Genomic DNA, 18,499 nt, shown 5'->3' with positions numbered 1-18,499 from the left:
TTTCTGCTCCACTGCTTGGTTTGTTTCATACACTTTGAAGTTCTTCCATTGGATTCATATACCTGCAATCCAGTGCCCTGGTGTGTTGCAATGGCAGTTATAGATGCAGCAGTGAGTATCTGTAATGGTCGGAATGAGTTGTAGCACACATGGAAAGTACTTGTGCGCAAGTTAAGAGGAAAAATTGTTGTAAAGCAGTACTGAATCACCCACTCCGTGCTACCATTAACACCAGCAGCCATGGTGCCTCTGGGTGTTTCATTTTGTTTTTGTATTTTGCAGGTCCCTGCTGTGACTTCCGGATTTAGTTACTTTAATGCTAAGCCAACACTGTACATAGCTCGAAGCGAAATGGGCTTCCGTGCACCCACCGCTGGGGTGCTTGAACGAAAGGCCCAGTAACACTCTACACCAAGCTGACGTGACACGATTTCGCACTGCCAAGCTCAATATAGGTAAGTTCTGACCCGGCCATGGTGGTGTAGTAGTTGTGGTGTTGCGGCACTGGCATTGCGCTACTAAGCCCATGGCGGGGGATCAAATCCCGGTGGCGTCGGCTACACTTGAATTTTGGAGAAATGAAAAAAATACGCCCCTGTACTTTGGTTTGGGTGCGCGCTAAAAAACCTGAAGCGGTCAAAATTAACTCGAGTTTCCCTCCGGCGTTCCTCGTCTTCAAATCATGGTTTCGGCACGAAAAACACAGGAGTTTAATTTTAGGAAATTACTGCTCATAGTTTTATCTTATGTTACGGACTACACTTCGTCCGGTGCGCGCGCAAGAAACGGAAAGGCGCGACTCAGTGCTAGAAACAAGAGCCCACTATCAAAAGTGACAGCGACAGCTGTTTGTTAAGAAGCCCGCCCGATCATATCAAAGCTCGCCTCGCTGTATGCGACGCAGTTCATACGCGCCAACCTGGGGACGCATTCTCGGACGATCACTTCGGACGATCGTGTGCCTTCGTGTGACGCGGTGCTCAATCAGCCAATCAGCTCATCCGGTTTTGCTAAACCTGGCAAAAAGCGCGCACTGAAAGTGATATCGCCAAAACCGATCGTTCGGGAATACGCATCCCGAGTATATTGCAGCATTTCGCAACGTAAGCGCTGCACGGTTGCCACTCGATACCAATCAAATCAAGAGCGGCTGCCATATATTTGGAAATGTGAAGAAACGTACTGCTCTTGTCAATCAGTATTCAAACACGGAAATTTGTTCGCTTATAATACTTGCAGCGAATCTACAATGTTTTATTGAGAATGCATGGGCAACACAGATTTATAAAAGCGAGCATCACGAGTGAAATGGGCTAGAAAACCCCATAGCAGCAGTGTGAGCGGTGGGATAGGGCTGTCGTGTCGTTACAATGTGATAATAAAATCGTTCGACTGCCTATCGATGACTGTGCTCCCGCCACCGTGATGCCAATAACGCTGTCGGCGGACAGTCTACAAACTGCTGGGATTCGGTGCAGTGCACTGTAAACACAAATGAGCCCATATGGGCGTTTTAACAGTTGATATGCCATTTTTCCCCCCTAGCTTAAAATGAGTACTCGCACGAGAAGAAGTAAAATAAGCTAGAACCATTATTGTACCCCCGACCCCATTTGATGGGGCATTGCGGTTGTAAAATGGGGGTCTTCAAGGAATAACGGTGGCGTAGGGGAAATTGAGACGAGCCAAACAGAGAAAAGAATAACTCAGCCGTGACCAACAAGGCAGTCAGCCGCAGCGACAATTTCAGTAGGATTATTTCTGCAGTCAGATTCGAAATATCCCGCGCAATGTGTGTCGGCGCTGTTTTTCTGTTCGGAGTAGCCGCGCCTTGGTGCTGCAGAGGACGCCGAAGTCGGAACTACGCGCGGAGGAACACCAGCCTTCGGAGCGCGCGCGCGTGCGTTGAAAGCTGCGATCGAGCAGCCATTTGCCAGCGACGGCACATTCTTCTACCGTGGTTGATGTTTCTCACTGCTTTGAACCCCCAAGACTCCACGGTAAGTGACTTTGAACGATTATTACATGTTCTATGAGTGTGCATGTGTTCTAAGTGAGGAGACGCGCTGATATGACTTATTGAAGGTCTCGGTACAACATGGCGCGACAGTTGGCCGTCCAGAACCATTTTGCACGATCACTGTGTTTCTTCGAGCTTTGTCGTAATCGAATCGACTTGAGTGCTCAGAGTCAAGCGAGTGTACTTAAAAATTAGGATTTTATATAATGAGGGACTTTGCCGCGTCTTTAATTGAGCGGATGTGAGCATTCGACATAATCCCCGAAGCGCAAGCCACTACCATAATAGTTACGTGCAGTGCGAGGTGAGCTAAGCTTCGCCGCCTAACCGCGGCCTGAAAATGTGGCGGCTCGTTAAGGGTTTACTGCGGTGCGCGTGTGTGAGTGTTTGTACAGCGATCATTTGAGCGAGAACCGGCGGCGCTTCTTTGTGCGCGGTATCTGCTAGCTGGCGCGTACGTGGCGCCAATCCCCTAGCTCGTGCGATTGTGTGCAGTAGGTCGCCCACTTAGCGCGCATTGTGCAGATTTGCCAGTACGCTCCTTTCTATCGTCTGTGTCTCTTCGCACCCACGTTGTTGATTGTGCAGGCAGTGCGCGACTGCGGCACGTAGCATGTAGAGCCTGCGCCCGTCAGCTTTGATCTACGGGCTTGAAATGTCGGCGGCGCGTTTGTGGTATTAAAAGCGTGTGGTGAGCTTCCAACGGCACTACGGGTGAACGCCGCATGAGCTGCCGGTCAGAGTATAAGAACCTCTTTATTGTTAGCGTACTGTTTGGCGGTAACAGGTGTCCTGCTTGGGTTCAGATTACTGGATACGCCGTCACTTGAACCTCGGCGGCCGGAGCAGGTGAGTACCAGTGGCGCCGGCACCTCGGCCGGCAGAAAACTGTGCCCGTGCCGTGACGAGATATATCAATTCACGCGATAGCATTGCCGGTGATAGGTCATACGGGCGCGTCGCTCCATGCCTGTGTTCTTTGCTGAGGCCGCCACTACGCCTGCGGTGCACTTACGACGCTATATCTATATAGTCGATGCTTGTGCAATGTTGTTATTCAACAGCTGGCGCTGTGCTCTGGATACCTGAACTTGTTTAATGTTTAATTACTTTGCTGCTGTGCCACTGCGTATTGGGTACAGATATTTAGTATTGAGTTCTAGGTGCCAAATTCACACAAAGAAGTTGCGCTTTTCAACTCAGGATCATATCACACATCACAGCGTCATCCTATATTGCACGAGTATTAATAACAAAATTTCTGTTGCTGGTGAAAAAAAAAAGGCAGACCGATCAACCTGTAACCTGTATCTGTGAGAAAAATGTGCTTCAAGTCCGCCATTGTCTATAAAAATAGGTACTACCTTGGTATTCAATGTCAGTAACACTCATAAGTTATGCATCCTTTTGTGTGAAATAATTTGTCTTAGAAGCCATTCATTGTAAGGGATCAGTAAACATCTCATAGCTTAAGTAGTGCATATGTGCATGAGTTGGGCAAAGGTATTGGTTTGTAAAGAGCAAAGCCATTAAGATATAAAATATTGGCAAGCTTAGTTGAACAATAAGCTGACGAATATACAAAACCTAATGTAGCAGCAGATGTTCTCCAAGATAAGCTTGTGACCAGCTTTTTTGTGTTCTGTGTGATCATTGTAGTGTCAAATTTTTCATTTTTATTTCAGGACTGCGGCTGCGGTCGTTTCATTGCCAACTGTGAGGATGAAGCAGCTTCATGGCCGGAGATCGGGTGCCTGCCATCAGTTTCCCTTTTCAGCAATAGAGGCCTTGGTATGCTCTTACCTAGAGTTTGCTTTTTTACCATGTATGTTTTGAGCGCAATGGCTAGTTTAGCGGCATTACTTAGAGTGGTTGGTGTGACACCTGTTCCATAGGAGGTATGCAGGTTATCCCCCGTAACTTTAGCAAACTTTTAAAAATATGAATATGCCACCTAGCTGCACAGAACCTATGTAATGTTGTTTCCTGTCTCTTGGAAATACTTGGATTTGCTGCATTTTGCCTAATTACCTAATTAGTCTTAATCAATTAACTTCTCAAATGTAATTAGATAAAAAGTCTCAATTATAAAATTGTAGAGCAACGTGAAAATTTCCCAGTACAGCTATCTGTGGCTCAATATGTGCTACATAATGTGTTTTTAGAGCATGAAAGAAGCCTGAGAATCTCGCAAAGTGCCTTGAGTATGTTTCTGTGTGACAGCGCCTGTGTTGTGTTCTTCCTTCAGTCCTCGTCTCTTGCGCTGTACTAACAGTCGACCTCGAGTGGCCATTCCCGTGGCAGTCTTGCATGTATTGAGTGCTTGCCCTGTATAGGCATGTGTGTTTCCAGTAAGAAAAAAATACTGAAGGAGCCCAACGTGGTGTATTTCAGGACAAGTGTATGGTGTAAATTACTATGTGACAATAAAATAAACTGAAACAAGACTTCACAGTACAGGTATGCAGGTGTGTGCATCAGCATAATGACGAAAACCTCATGCAAGTTTAGAAAAATATTCATTAAGTTAGTTTCTGTCATTCTTCTCTGTCACATTATTATTGCAAAAATGTGCTCTCTAGTATTGCGTGATTAAAAATACAGTTCAAATACATCATTTGCTGGAACCTTGACATTCATAGCAACATAGAGAGGAATGGTTAAAAATTTGCTTTGCTTCTCTGACCTTCATTTTAGGTCCTTCTCATGTTTGCTAAGCTTCTTAAACTATCATAGACCCCTTCCAGGGTTTACAGGCAGCTTGAGCACATTGTGCCAGATTGTGGAGAAGCTGCAGAGGTCGCAGTGTGTATAGTGGTGTCCGGTAAATGCAAGTTTATTGCAAGATGCATTATGCTCAGTACCAATTATATTAAGTTATAATTTTAGCAAAAATCTGTTTTCCAGATATATATCAATGTGTCTCCAAAGAACTGCACTTTTTAAAAGAGTTGCTCATTCTCTGTCTACTGTTCGGTGTTGTTAAATGCATGTATGTTGGACAGCATAGTGCTTGGCCTTCAGCTGAAGGTAGTAGTGTAGGTAGTAGGTAGTAGTGTAGCAGTAGAGTGGTAGCAGTAGTAGCTTTATGCATGTGCATAAAGCTGCAGTAAGCCAAATGTGAAAAGATAAGGGCTAATACGATACAGCCACGTAGCAAAATTTACACAAGCAAACTGTTTGATGCAATCCCTAGGGAAGTAAGCAAAAATATAAGAATGTGCTTATATGATAAACAGTACCTATGTTTCAGGCGCATGGCCTTCTACCGCCATATTCCATAACAGTTCATTATTTAACACTTTAAAACTACTTGCCCTGTTTATGTCTAACTGCTCTAAATTCGAAAATTTTCATTGATTGCACTATGAAGGTTTTGGCCGTGGCTTAAGTTACTGCCAGAATTAAATTTATAGTTGTGGCCGTCCTATGTGTGATAACAAAAAGCCATTTTGGAACCAGGTGACTGTTATGCAGTATGCTAAGTGTGCATATTAGAACAGCCACTTATATTTTCATTGTAATTATGTATAAAGTATGTATGTACACATCTCGAAGCCATAGACTGTGTACTCTTAATTGGAGGTGTTATTGTGTGGAGTAGGTTTTTTTGTAAGCATTGTCTAGAATTTGCACTACATTAAGGTGTAGTGAAGCCAAGCGAAAAATATTGACAAAATGGCTAAAGTACATTCTTAAGAGTATTAAGCGCACTTAGATGACTTTACAGCATGTAGTAAAACAAGAATGGGAACTGAAGTGCTTAATTTTTGTTCATTGTTACCATATGGCACCAACATGCAATGAAGACAAAAGAGGAAGAGAAGTGAAGTGCACTGAAGGGCAACTCGCTCCTTATGGGAGCTGCATTCACATCTACATGATGCATGCAATCTTGGAGTTATAGCAGCAGCTAACCACCTGTTCACTTTGTTGCACATTTGTATTGTTTATGTACTAAGTCTGGCCCTGGAAGTGTTAAGCAGTGTCACTTGTGGCATTGGTGCTGCATGCAAGACATCCTTCTAACCACAGGTGTTATGTATTATGTAAACCTAAGTTCTTTTAAATTCATGTAACCCACAAAAGTTCCATTTGAAAGGATGTGCCATATTTGCCACCATTGCCATGAGTAGCATTGGCTGACAGTCACAGGGCGAGACGTTAACCTTGCTCAGCTATTATGCAAAACTATTTTACATACAAATGTGGTAATTAGTATACAGGCCAAAAGCCTCACAGAATAAAATTTTTTATTCGCATCTTACAACGATTGTTATTTTGCTTTAACTCAGGAGGCCTTTCTACCTGCGTTGCATCCTGTGGCTGGACCACTCCAACGATCTCGGCGGAATCGTTACTCAGGTGTGTTCTTTTGTGATTCTCAGTACTGATATTTTCTAGTTTACGTTCAATGTAAATGCACAGATCAAATGAAAAACAGGTTAAAAGATGAGCTCACAGGCACTGTATCCAAATGTTTGTTAGGAAGGAAAATCTTTTTTACAAGTTGTTATAGCAACACAAGAGAGTGTGCACATCACACCACCAGTACCTAGCAAGCAACAGCATTATACCGTAGAAGAAGCCAAAACATCAGGCGAAAACCTGTACTAAACTAGAAACTGTATTATGACCTTTTCGAGGCTTAAACTATTTCTTGGGTTACTCTGTCTAATTGCTTGAACTGAACTGACGTGTCCTGCAAAACAGTTTGCATTCGCATTTGATACAATCTGCAGCAAAATATGAACAAAGGGCTGCAATACTCTAAGGGCCTACTATTGAAGTTGCAACCAGTCTTCCCAGTGTACTGCAGCCTCAGGAACATGAAATGTGGTACACTGTACCACATGCACACACAACAAATTTTAATCCATGGGCATCTGTTCACTGTGCTTGTGCAGGACTGCGCAACTGGCTGTTTCTTCGTGACTGAAACAGCTACGTACATCAAGACTGTATTGGGAAGCCACCATTTTTTTCAGTCAGTGTAACAGTCCATAAACATATGGATTTCCATGAGCATTTTGTCTGCCACACTTTTCTTTGTCGTTTTTTGTGCACTCCAGCTTTTATGGCTGCAAGACACTTCAGGCTGGCTGAAGAGACAGTGGTAGCCTAGTAGGTGGCCTCACAAAGTTATTTTGATTTTTAAGAGCCGACTTGCTTTGGACAATGCTGAATAACACATCAAAAGGCACGGGATTATTGACAAGGTTAGAATGACTTTGAAAGAAGTTTAAGGCTTCTTTTTAACTCTGATCTGTCTGCTGAGACCAAATCATGTCAGCTTTTAATGAAGCAATGTTCAGGTTGGAAAGCTGCAAGGCTGTGTGGGTACTCAAACACCATCATTGCTTCATATAGCTGAAGTTGCTGTGACATCAAGGCAGAAGCAAATGACATGGCAAAGGAAAGGTTGGTCGACAAAGGACTCATTGGCAATTATGTAGGTTCAAGGGCTATTGCACTGAGTAAGAAAATGTGTTCCTGATACAGCGTGAACAGTGTTAATGCTGAAGAACAAACTGGCACCATCTCCCCAGTCCTACACAAGCACGTGCATAGGAAGGGTTGCCTGTTGGCCTTGAGGGCCGCCACTGGAGGGATCACCTGCCATCGCTATGACATAGAATGTGACATCAGATGACTATGACTATAGTTCACACCTTTCCTGCAGCTCGCTGGCTGGGCAATTGAAGCCTTGATTGTAAGGATGAAAAGTTTCAATCACAAGGTGGCAATTTAGTTGCCAACTCTTACAGCATGGTTCACTACTCAGTGCTGCAGTGCTGGACGTATTTGACCAAGCCTGGTGCGAGTTCTCATGAGTACCCATGTTCAAGCTGCCGCTAGATACTTAGTTGATGAAGTCACTGAATATGAAATTTGGTCATCGAAAGAGTAATGAAAACGATGCACACAAGGCTTGTAGCGTGCTTACTTGGTATGACCTCAGTCAAAACACCCTGTGTAGAGATGCTGACAAAAGTGCAGCAGAAGTGTGGATTGAGGAGACAAAAATATAAGCTGTTCAAGTTCCACATATAACAAACTGATAATAAATCGCCGTTCAGCAAGAACTCCGGCAAAAGGGGCAAGCCGCACTCCCCACAACGAATGCTATAAAAACAGTACTGTTATTGCAGCAAAATTGCCTATAGCTCTTTTGATAGCTTGATAGCTGGTAGCTGGTAGCCACTTGATGGTAGCACTTGATAGCTGGTATCACACAATGTTTTCTATTCCACGGAAATATTCCAGCACGTGGGGGCCACAATTCTCCTAGAGGCCAATACAGACACAGGTTGCCAGCAAGCATGGACTAAAGATTTTTCCGTTTGCATTGATGTAGTCTACCACATTTTGTTTTCTTGGGTGCACAGTCACACTGGGGTAACAATTTTCTGCCTGAATATTCATCGCAGGGAGCACTGCAGCCAGCTAAAGCGAGTTTTTTGTTCACACCTTGCCACAGATGCGACAAGATGTAGACTTGACCCATTTTTCTAGGCACATTTGTTGGGTTCAAGAAAGAACACAGAGTAGCTTAAAAACTTTATTCCTTCTAGATTTAAGGCGTGGGGCCAGGTATTAACCATTGTTTTAAGAATTTTACCAAACCGGGAAAGATTCTTTCTTGAAAGTCTTCTCATATCAGCTTGATACAGTCCCTGGCTTAGTATGGGTGCATGTGCTGTGGCTTTGTTTTAGTCTGTTTAAAAGGTCGTTTTTCTTTTGAGTGTTCCAGTCGCAAAGAAATCACAAATATATTGTGATTTCAGGAACCCTTGTGACATTACACAATTCCTTTACATGTTGCAACCAAGCTTATTTTTTATACACATGCCTTTCTTTCAGCATGAAAAAAACATCTTAGATGAAACAAGGCAAAAATGGCTGCTTATGCATTTGTACGATATTCCAACTGAGAGGGGTGAAAAGTAATAAAATGTTCTACTTTCATAATTTTTCTACCATGTGTACAACATTTCTTAATAGGCATGAAGCAAATTCACTTTTATCACTAGCCTATTACAGAAACAAAAAATGACAAACTGAGCTTTTAAGGGGGCCCTCAGAAGGGCCCAGTCCGTGCGTCTTCTTTTCTAGCGCCATGGCTGTGAGCGCAGCTGAGCACATCTGCAGCCTGCACACCCTGTTCTAGAGGTGATCTGCTGCGTGTGGAAAGACTAGACGTGCTGATATGGCATGGTATTATGTGCACAGTCTTCCCACGTGTTTAGTACACGGGGTTGCATAATCTGTAGTTTCAGAGATGCATTGAAGTTTGAGACAGACAAAGCATTCACCTCCACTGCCAGCACTTTTCATGATGGTGTCGTTCCACTGTGTGTGGCAGTATCAAAGAGGACAGGGTGGATGCGAAAGCAAGGCTGGGTTTGCTTCATGCTACCTATGTGAAGGTATCGTTAACACACCGTGAAACCGTATCTTTGGTCGCTGACTCTCAAATTCAAAATTTTTTTCTCATTCAGATTTGTGTTTTCTGACTGCGGCCCTTTCCGTGGGAAAACAATCCATTTGCAAATGTACTTATTTGACTAAACGGTCGAATCTGAGTACAACAAACCAAATTGCTGATTTTAGTGCATTCGTTATGTTGGGGTTCCTTTGTATATGACTCCAGAAAAAGCCGACCATTGTCTGCTCACACTCCGCCGTGCCCGCCCATATAGGAATAAACTTAATTTTGGTTGGCCACGATGCTTATCGGTGTAGTAGCTGTCGTGTGTCCACCCATAAACATTTTGTTGGCTTCCCGAAAACCTCAAAGAACAGCTGTACGTATTTTGCTTATGTGCATTCACTAATCAAATAAGTACATGTTTGCTAGACTCCCCATAATATTGAGTCAGCTGGTCTGCTTGAAAATGTTTAAAATATGGCAGTTAGATTTGTAATAGGAAGTCACACTAAAAGGCTTTGTATTACTGAGAGTAAGGGTAAGCTGCAATGGCAGGTTTTAAAAGACTAGGAAATCTCTTCAGTTAAAATTATTTCAAGCATATACTGTTCCAAACATGTAGAGATAGAGAAATTCATATCAGGCTATCATCGTACCTCACAAGAAAGAGATTACACTAAAAAGGTTTATTAATTTCCTTTTACTTATAGGTGATGCCTCACATTGTTTTTTCCTTGGACCAAAGGGACTGCAAGGTTTTTCAGCCTACAATTGTTTGCATAGTTTTCAAAGATAATTCCCTCCCTGCTTTGTGTGCTTGATTTGAATGTAAGTTACATTACACAGAATGTATACCCCCCCATGCAATGCCAGTACAGGCGAAGCAGGCACTAAATGAATAACCACGAAAGGATTTAGGAGCGAGCAAAAATGGCATGTGCAATAGATATGCGTAGATGTCCCGTTGGTGTTGCTGTCAAACAAGAAATTGGGATATCGAGGAACTGAGCAAAGTAACTACATGTGTGCTTGCCAAACTATAGCTGTCATTTACACCTTGATTGTGACTTAGCTACCAAAAGAAGTTTTTTTGTCTTGTTCTTTTTCTGTTAAAATGTACTTTTTTCTTTGTCTACTTTCATTTGGGTTTTTGTAGCTATATTGTGCACATGTGACCAATAATGCCATGTGGAAGTTAGTGGTTGTTGGTATTCCTCACTGCCTGTCGTTTGTTCAATGTGTGTACTAAAGTCAATAGAGCACCAACCAGTATAAACCAGTGTGTTGAATTTGTTTTCTTGTTTTAGTACAAATGATCTGACTGGTTGGTTATGTGCCCAAATAAACAATTAGATTATGAAAACAAAGTTCATCAGAACGTGTCATGCATTTTACTTATAATTACCCTATTTCAACTGCAGAACCCACATATTAAGGCATGTAGATTTAAGTAGAACAAGTCTTTTTGCAGTCCTTAGTTCTGAACAGGTGAGAGCAGTGCTAAAGACACAAAGTGAGTCCACATAGATAAATGGCATGGTGCACTGTGCACTGACTAATAATTGATGTGTTTTTGCAACAGACAAGCAAATAAATATCCAGTAATGCCTTGTCAAAGGCACGAAAGCACATAAAGAGGCAGGGGGTGGTCACATACAAATGTGCCGTGGTTTCAGGTTTGTTAACAAGCATACCACTTTTCTGTAACTTCTGAGAACAGGTGCTGCGCTGACACATTATTCTTTTTTTTTTCTTGTTGTTATTTTGTGGGATTTGATTAGTTTCTGGGTTAATGGTTGCTGCTTTCGCTAACATGTTGCACTTATGAAATTTGGGCTGTCATCTGCACTGTTTACAGTGTATGTACTCTTATGGTCACATTATAGTGGTGCTTAATCGTGAAGGCTATCATTCAAATATAAGCTTGTCTGGTCTACATATGCTTTCCTTCATGCCAAACTAATAAGATATACTATGTTTGTGTCAGAAGGAAAGAAACTGAGACTGGTGTCTATTATTGCACATAAATCTGTGCTTAGTTGCGTTAACATTTTTGCATAATTTCAACAACTTATTTAGTGCATTTCTGTAACATTCACACTCTTTCTTATCCACTTAGGTGTAAGGAATAAAGGCAAAAAAGTAAAGCATTGCAGTGGATTTAACTTAATGCTCTTGATTCTTGTTACCTTCTTGATAGCTTTTCTATTTGGAAGAGCATATTTACAAAAGCATGTTTTGACCAAATAGGCTGCTGTTTGGGAGGCTCTGCAAGCACCACTATAACGTGACAAAAGCAGTGTGTGGCCATTTGGTTATATAAATTCTGGCGCAATGACACCACAAAAAGTAAACAAAGATATGTACGCACATGACACAAGCACCGGATCTCACTTCAAGCTTTAAAATAAGGAAACAGGCAATATTTAATAACAGGTGGAGACATGATGTGATGATATCTGTTAAAAGAAATTCTTTATGCAGTGCAACTAATGGATCACTGATACATTCGTCATTCTTTTTAAATGTTGCAAGCCACAATTACCTTGCATGTTGTCAGGTCATAATACCTGGCTACAACGCAAGTTTTGTGGAACACAGGACCGCAGTCACATTCTTTGCAGTATTCAACATTGTGTGATGGAGGATTGTTTCACACGGATGACTCATACTCCCTCAATTTCCCTGATTTCACATTAATAGAGCATCCCATCTGTCCAATGTAGGCACGGCCTTATGATGGCAGCAGACTACACAACGCTTGCGGCCTAGCTCACTAGATGCATATTGTGCTTCAACCACAACCAACCTTTTCCTTTTTTTGGCTTCTGCCTTTTATTACAGCACAAAACTCTCCTAATAAGGGCCTGAGAAAACAATGATTTGCGCAACTAAATTAGGCATGAATATGGAATATAATGAATGAGATGAAGTAAAAAAGTGGTTGCAGTTGTTTCGTATGCATTTTTAATTTTCATGGGTAATTGTGTAGCTGGTCTCTACGGGCAAAAATTTTTTTTCTGTATGAAACATGTGATGAGAGATTTGCTCTGACGAGAAAAAAAGACAAGCCAGGACAACAAATTAATTTGTTGCGTGCAGCACAATTTGCAGGCGGTGCACTGTGCAACGGAGGTTATGTACAGTCAGCCATTCCCATCCAGTCATGCTTGCATTGCATACACACATTGTATTAATTTGAGATTGCGGCTAATGACGTTTGTGTGGAATAACTCTCATTCGCACATAGTGATGCACAGCAAAATAGATTGGTTCGTTCCTGTGTTCATCAAAACTCGTAGCCAGAAATTATGAGCAGATGTACATAAGATAATTAAGCTTTGGCAGATTAGCACGAAAAGGACAAATGCATCAGTCATTCTCAGTTACATTGCACAAAGAATTTGTTTTTGAATTAATGACATCACTTCCTGTCACTATGTGTTGTATATGATGTCTGTTTTCTTGTTAAAGCGAGACTTGAGGTTAGGCACTTGTGTCCTGCATGTCTTTGTCTTCGTTTGCTTCTGTGGTGCCATTACACCAGAATAAGTCCATGACAGGAGCTGCCAGTCTATGCATTGGGCTCAGTACGCCTGGCGGCCTGAATGTGACGAGTGCGAAGTAGCAGTAAGAACTTCAGAAGGGTAGAATTTTGTGTCGGTGGTGCATATTACAGTATGGTGAAGCGCTATAGATGGAACAGTGTGAGGCGAGACAGATGGGAAAGTGCTACAGACAACTGTGAATGTTTACTGGAAAGTTTCGCTGCAGCGGGACAATGCATGCGTTATCCTGGTGCAGCAAAATTTGCCAATGTTCATAGTTGTCAGTAGCACTTGCCCATCTACATTACACTTCACCGTACACTAGTAGCAGTAACAACAGCAACCAACTGACCCGAGCAATAATGAAAGCCCACAGAATTGCCAAATTGTAGGAGAAATGTTTCAGTGTAACACGTGTTTTGTTAACTGACAAGCAAATGTCATACATGTCTGCGAACCGATGATCAGATGCATTTTTCATGCACATACATTATTTTGTACAACTGCTTCCTGCTTTGGTTTTTTATGGATTTTAGGAAGCATTCCAAAGTACTTAACTGTTTGTCTGTTCTAAAATTGAATCTGTTCTCAGCCAGCACTATGTGGCATTACTGCATAAGCCCTTACTTCGTCAGTGTCCTTCGCACTGTTCCCAACTAAATATGAATAACCAAATAACCATGTTTTAATTAAAATTTTCAGATTATGAAGAAAATACTCTTAATATGTATTTCATTAGAAAAATTTTCTCAATTTTAGGAAGAAGTCTGGCTGGCCCCAAGCCTGGTGCAAAATGAAGAAATGGCACTCCACATCGATTCATGTTTACTTGTCGTCATAACCAGTCTGTTAGCTTAATTTTTGGTTCTTCCTATTGAATTCTCAAGAAAGGTACCAACTCTGTCATTCATTGAAAACAAATTTTTGCACTTGGGGATGCTGCCATGCACAAAGCCTTTGAGCTCATTAATATCTTTATTTTTTAAAGAAAGTGCAGCTCCTGCGTGGAGCAATAGGTTGAATAAGACGAGGGTAAATGAAAAGATGGCGAAATTAGTCATCAACAGTTGTCCAACAAAGGAAGTCTGAAGCTGGAGGCAACATCTTTGCAAGAGAACCGAATGGCTCCAGCCTGAGACATTCGTTGTTCAACCTGGCAAGTCTCCTTCTCGAAATATTTCCTCTAGCCTGAGACCTATATCCATTCCACCACCCTTGACCAACAATACACCTATACATTTGGTAACCCATGGAAAGGTAGCAAATTCACATTCAAGGAAAGGGAATGTGCACCCTGGAAGGTAGCATGAACAGTATTTTATTTACTTAATGAAATGCAGATTTGCTATCCAATTACTTTATTTTGATCCCCGTTTTATAATTGGACAGCATGGTTCCTCAGAGAGAATAATAATTCGAAGCTCACACAATTTTGCTCCTTTATGTCCGTTAAATCTGTCCTGGTTGCTACACTATCAGCCCTGTCTGCAATTGCATAGCAGTGTTTTGAGCATGCATCCAAATTCAAAAGAATAGTTAGGCTTCTACCTCAGAATGTTTGCTACTGTGTTGCAGCTCGAATTCTATGTCTAGGTGGTCACTGTGATGCCATGTGCTTTTTAAATAAGACCAATATGCTATTTGAAGGGCAATTAAATGCAATCTCAAAGGACCTCAGCTCGGGGAATGACACAATTGGAGGTCAATGTGATAAGGAGGATTTGATTTCTGAAAACAAGGCACTTAAACGGGAGAAAGCATGACTAATTTCGTCTAAAGATGCTGCTATTGGATATGATCAGGGAAGGTACTTGTTCGTGGCTGCATTTGCAACATGTTACATTGCTGGCTTTATATATTGCACTGGGTACAGTGAAATGTTGCTGCTTGCACAATATTCAACTAAACATGGTAGCCATGCTAATGTGTCCATGCAGAACACAACTCATCCACTATTATGGACTACAGTGGAATCTCGATAAACGAAAATCACTTCGAAACTGCCGCTTAAATAGGACACCATCCTGATAATTGGTTGGCTCTCTGCAATGTCTCTCAGTAAATATAATGCCTGGTAAATGGAACCAATTTCCCTGGCACCTTGAGGCTCCATTTAAAGAGCACCCACTGTAAAAATATAGGGGGGATCGTGTTTGGAACTTTCGTAAATGTAGTCTTAAACAAAACCGCATTTCAGTGGGAGCGAAATGCAAAAGCACCCGTGTACTTAGGTGCATGTTAAAGAACCCTAGGTTGTCCAAATTAATTCAGGGTTACTCGCTATGGCATGTGTCATAATCAGAAGGTGGGTTCTGGTTCGTAAAATACAATAATTTTTAATAGCTTGCTCAGAAATCCAGCACTAAATTATGTAGCTCGTTTGTGATGAGTCCCAATTTCTTAATTTAGTACTTTGACATTTATCATATTTGTGTGCTAGTCCATGCAAAATACCACTGATCGGCCTCATTATACCAGCCACTGTTAATTAGGAATGGCTTAGTCAAGCAACTTAAACTTACAGCACAAACACCTAAGACGAACCACAAAAGGAAGATACGACACACACTGGTGCTAACAACTTCTTTATTTCTTCGTCGTCGATGCAATATAAACCCTAGGCCACACTACCGCGCAGGCACTCAGATTACATTACAGAGATCTGCCAAATTATCACATACGCAAGCGTAGGAAGTCAAATTCAGATGGATGCAGGGACAAAGATATCTTACTAATGCAATTATCGCCCTGCCTTTCTTGTGGTAGGCCTCTAAGGCAAGCCGCACATGCTCATTCTTGCTTTTGCCAAGAATCGACGTCCCATCAAGTTGTGCCTCACAATTGTTGCAAGAGTTTATATGCGCACCAAGGTGCGCTCCTCTATCTACATTTTTGTTTACTTGTTGCGCATGTTCCCTGAGTCGCTCATTGACGCAATGCCCTATCTAGCCAAGCTATGTCTTACCACATGAGAGTGAATGGTATAAACCACGCCGACCGCGCACAACACGTATGAAGCATCATGCCGAATTTGGCATCCTCCTCTGCCCTCTCCGCAGGTGCGGGAGCATAGCTTTAAAAGCTTGTTCGGTGCAGAAAACGCCAAAGGAACACTATGCCTGCAAGCAATTTTCTTGAGTTGATAGATGACCTTATGTGTTTAAGGGACCGCGCAGGGAACATGCACAAAAAGTAAACAAAAATGTAGATAGAAGAGTGCACATTGTTGCGCATATAAACTCTTGCAAAAATTGTGAGGCACGACTTGATGGGACGTCGATTCTTGGCAAAAGCATGAATGAGCTTGCGCGGCTTGCCTTAGAGGCCTACCACATAAAAAGGCAAAATGATGATTGCATCACTGACATAGCTTTGTCCCTGCACCCATCTGAATTTGAGTTCCTACGTTTGCATATGTGATAATTTGGGAGATCTCTGTAATGTAATGTGTGCGCCTGTGCAGTTGTGTGGCCTAGGGCATATATATGCATCGACGACGAAGAAATAAAGAAGTTGTCAGTTAGCGCCAGCGTCTGTCGTATCTGCCTTTTGCGGTTCGTGTTAGGTGTTTGCGCTGTAAGTTTTAAGTTCAGAATTATGTACCAACTAGGCCAAATGAAGTTTTACTCTTAGTCAAGCGAGCTCAATATATAGTCTGTGCAAAAGTGTGGAATGTCAGTACAAAGTAACAGTTCAAACACATGGCTCTGTAGTTACAGTTCAGTATGAAAGGAGATAAGATTTCTTAGCATTTCTTTCATTTACTAATTTCATTGTGTTAGGACATGTAGAATACTAGCAACTGGCATGCTTACAATGTCCAGTGCTCTTTTTTAAAATCCAGACAGTTGTTTTACTGGGGCAGAAATGTGCTTTCTTTTGGGCCCGGAAGTGAACATATATTTCTTACATTTGGTGTAAAATAAATTTTCTTCACTGTCAGTGTGTCTCGTGCATTTTTCCTTTCAGCAAGTAGCAACTGCTCTCGAAGGCGTTTGCTGGCCTCGGAGGCACTGCCGATAAGCTAGGACGACTGTATAAAAGCTTTGCAAAGAGGGGCTCTGTGATCAGCGAAAGGGAAAAAAAATGAAGACGTGCGGTGACGGGTTCATTCGCCATTGGACCACGTGTGCGCGTGACTTGGTCGATTCAGCGGTGGCCCTGTGCCGTCGATTGGACCACGTGTGGCGAGCCCACGGCGAAATGCTTCGTGGCGGTACGCCGCGCCTATGCAGCAGCAGACGGAACACCGCAGGCCAAGGTGTCGGATGCCGGCGTTCGCTCCGAGCAGGTGCGACGCCTGCTCGGGTGGCAGCTCACGGACGGCCGAGTTCCCTTGAGCCTTGATCGCCGGTGTTCGACATTTCGGCCTGCGGTGTTCCGTCTGGTACTGCGTAAGCGCGTGACCCGCGCCACCATGCATTTCGCTACGAGCTTGCCGCACCTAAACTAAGATGCCTTTAATTCCTTCACAATACTCCCATTGTACCTCCCTGTCAAATAGGGGGGGGGTGAAGTGGGCGTATTACGGTACCCCCGTTGTGTGCCCAATTAATGCCCACGTCAATGGGAGTTTTATCGTACGCCCTTTCAATGGGAGCAAAAAGACGTACAAAAGGGAATGCGCTAGAGGACAAGCAAAAAACGCCCATCTGGGTGTTTTCTTGTTTACAGTGGTGACAGGGGCACCGACACTTCAGACTGTTGCCGCGGGATGAAGGCAGACGAAATGGGCCTCGTTTTGGCCTTGCGTGACCGGGCCTAGACAGAAAACATCGGGATAGCCACAGCAATTACGCCTGTATATAAATAGTAGAATCTCGATAAACGGAAATCGCTTAAACAGAATTGCCACTTATATGGAATGACCTCTCAAACGGAACAATAGCATTAGGGTTGGTTGGTTTTGCAATACTAATATGCAAAAAAAAAAAATCAGTATCATTCCACTCTGTGAAGGTGGATGGCCAGCGAAGCTCTGTATTGTGATTACTATATCGATTGAATAAAGACACATACACGTGACTTCATGATTCTACCGTCTTTTATTTTATTTTTTTACCATAGTGATCATCGCTTTACGGTGACTATCGTAGACAGTCATGGGCTAAGCAACGATGCTGCAAAGGTTTTTAGCAGATGTCAAGCCTATACATTACCGATGATGCGTAGTTGATGAATTGCCACTGAATGCCGAACATATCCTCCTCGAGGTATTCGGGATCCCGACGGGCATCACGCATGCGCTTGGCGTTGGCGGCCCGCTCGTCGTCGATTGTCTTCCGCAGCAGCCGTGCCTATTCCGGCTTCCGTGCGCGAAGGCGATCTTCAGGGGGATGCTGTTGTTCTTCATCAGAGGGTGGGCGGCTACGCGACAGTCGAGGCAACGAGAAAGAAATTTAACGAGAGGGGTCACTCGACGAAAACTGGAAACAGGAAATACGTCACGCTAGTATTAACGCCAACCGTTTGCTGCCGCGAGCACCGAAAAAAGAAAAG

At 42.8% G+C, this 18,499-nt stretch overlaps 1 long non-coding RNA gene across 1 annotated transcript; it reads left to right on the top strand.

Annotated features, from left to right (window-relative positions):
• The first annotated feature begins 1,745 nt into the window (after positions 1 to 1,745).
• Positions 1,746 to 16,942, top strand: LOC129381586 (uncharacterized). Its single transcript, XR_011891148.1, has 4 exons — positions 1,746 to 2,000; positions 3,706 to 3,811; positions 6,316 to 6,385; positions 13,760 to 16,942. It is a non-coding gene; the product is annotated as an uncharacterized lncRNA (long non-coding RNA).
• Positions 16,943 to 18,499: the final 1,557 nt, after the last annotated feature.

Source organism: Dermacentor andersoni, chromosome 11 (assembly GCF_023375885.2).
Source record: "Dermacentor andersoni chromosome 11, qqDerAnde1_hic_scaffold, whole genome shotgun sequence".
NCBI lineage: Eukaryota > Metazoa > Arthropoda > Arachnida > Ixodida > Ixodidae > Dermacentor > Dermacentor andersoni.
This window is presented reverse-complemented; position numbering and strand designations above follow the sequence as displayed.